The following is a 2,684-nucleotide window of genomic DNA, read 5'->3' on the forward strand; positions in this document are numbered from 1 at the left end:
AAATCTACAACATAAGCATTTATCTGATGGCGTGAGTAATTATCTAACAACGTGAGTAGTAATCGATCTCGCAATGAACATAAAGTGATGATTAATCTTACCGAGCACTAACTTAAAATCTATCGCTGAGGCTTACAAAAGGTCCGCACGCAGATATCAGAGACAGAAAGGAAAACTAGAAAAAGAACTGACTCGAATACCGCAACTAACGCTTGCAACGCCACAGTATTCCCCTTTCAGTGTAAACGTTAAGGAAAGAAATACTGATTAAATTATCGCTAGAACGAAAATAACGGAAAATAAAATTAAATAAAACAAACAAACACTTATGATCGCTTAATGTAATATTGCGCGAATTAATCCTTAAATCTAACAGTCTTTCGCTTAGTTGCTGGACCAGGATATGTCTTTAGTGCACATTGCACTGGAATATTATGAAGACGGAGACGCAGTGGACGGAGTAGTTTCTGAATCTTGACTTATTAAATAAGCGGGCTTAAGTCTATCGATAGTGGCGTTGATACATCTGCCGTCGACTTCTATAGCAAAGACTTTGTCCAAAATACGCTCTAATCGCAGTTTGATATACGGTTGGTCCAGGGGACATCTGTTATCTTCTACTTTGAGAGGAAGATGTGAGAGCAGTTATACAAATCTTTATGGAAAAATAACTTAGGTCTAATGATGAGAGGTTGATCTAGGCCGTAACTTTTGCATAATTACGCGGAAATCCTTGACGAAAATTCGTGGGTCGTTCGGCATCTCTTCAGAGGAAAAAAACTTACTCGATACTTCGAGCGTAGTGCCGTAAATTAATTTCACTACAAAAGTGCCTAGATTTTCTTTGAAACAAGTTCTTAGTCTGAATAATACTATTGGCAGTGTATAAGTTCATTGAGTTTTACTGTGGCACATTAATGTAGTTTTTAAAGAACAATATCATCGTTCGATGATGCCATTAAATTCTGGATGGTATGCAGTTGTCCGACAACGTTTAGAATTGCCGAGTTTGATTAGTGCGTCAAACAGTTGCGCTTCGAATTGCGAACCAAGTCAGTAATCAGATGTGATCAGGCATGGAGCTCCAAATCTCTGGCTATCCAGTGAGTAAAAAATATCTTCGGCAGTATCTGCAGTACAATCCTGTAATGGAATGGCTTCCGACCAGCGAGTAAATCGGTCAATCATTGTTAATAAATACCTGAAACCTTTGAATAGAGGTAGAAGATCGATGATATCAATATATACGTGCTCGAAATTTTAAATAAGATACCTCTACAGTTGTCACAGACATTGACACAATTAATAAAATCCGTAACGCTATTGTTATATTTGAAAAGATTTCTGGAAAACTACTTTTAACTTAAACTAAATATAATTTATTTTAAATATCAAAGTAAAGCTTTATATTTACATAAGCACTGCCTATTAAAATTTTGCGCCCTTCCAAATTTTACGCTGGAACGCTTTGTGTCTCGTTATGCCTCCGCTTTTATTACAAAAATGAAATTAAGGAGCGAAAATCGTTTGCACATAGGTACGTATTATTGCTTACAAATTTATGGCTTACAATCACATAAACTATAAAATATAAGAAAATATTTTGTGTTTTTAAAACAAAGAATTGGCGTTTTTAAAGCAGAAAATGGTGCAACACAATAAAATTCACTTTCTTGCATTTAGAAAACCACATCGAATAAGATAAAAAAGCAGTATGATGAGAATTCTCAATGAAAAATTTTGTACTTTTTCTTTGATAAAATGTCTGCGTCCAGCAGACTCAGCACTTGAACTGAACGTTCATATAAACGTCAAACAAACATTCATAGAACTTATTATTTTCGTTACAGTATGCCATCCAAACGTTGCAGCGTTGCAATTTCCGTTTTATGAACACTCTAATAGCCGCTCCTAAATTCTCAATAAATTCCTGCAAACAATCATGTAAATGTTAAACAAACATTTATGAAATTCTCATTTTCGACAGTATGTATTTAAATCAAGAGATTTTATGAAGGACTTTATCATAAAAACATTATGGCGATGATTCAATAATTGAAATAAAAACATTTATGCCCTATAATATCAATTACTTTAATACAATTAATGTTTCTCGACTTATAATAGTACATACTAGTAATACATACAAAAGGAATAGTCAGCAAATACATCAATATTAAAATTAAATTGTATTCTGAAGATACAGTCGAGTAAATTAACATTATAATTAATTCTTTATTACGATTGGTAAAAGTTTCATTTTCACGCTCGCACGCCGTAAACAATATTTTATTCTTGTCCATCGCATATTAAACCTACATAATAATGCTTATCATGCGGTAAAAAATAATGAAAAAAATACTTTAGATAGTACATTAGCGATAATATTATCAAAAGTTAAGTCCCCTCAAGCGTTTGATGAGCTGCAAACATAATTTCTACTTTCTAGTGACAGAAAACTTTTGAAAGCGCATGTTCATAATCGCAAGCACATGGAAAAAGTGAACACTAATAGATGCAGCATAACGTAGCTAATTGTTATGTTCCCTTCTATTTACATGACGCATTGACAAATGTTTATGAAAATTAAATTCGTGTCATAACTTTTTTTAAACTAAATAATAAAAATTTATATAACTCCGGGAAAAAATATTTTATATACAATTATATATATAGAGATATAT

Source organism: Trachymyrmex septentrionalis, unplaced genomic scaffold, assembly GCF_001594115.1.
Source record: "Trachymyrmex septentrionalis isolate Tsep2-gDNA-1 unplaced genomic scaffold, Tsep1.0 scaffold89, whole genome shotgun sequence".
NCBI classification, from domain to species: Eukaryota; Metazoa; Arthropoda; class Insecta; order Hymenoptera; family Formicidae; genus Trachymyrmex; species Trachymyrmex septentrionalis.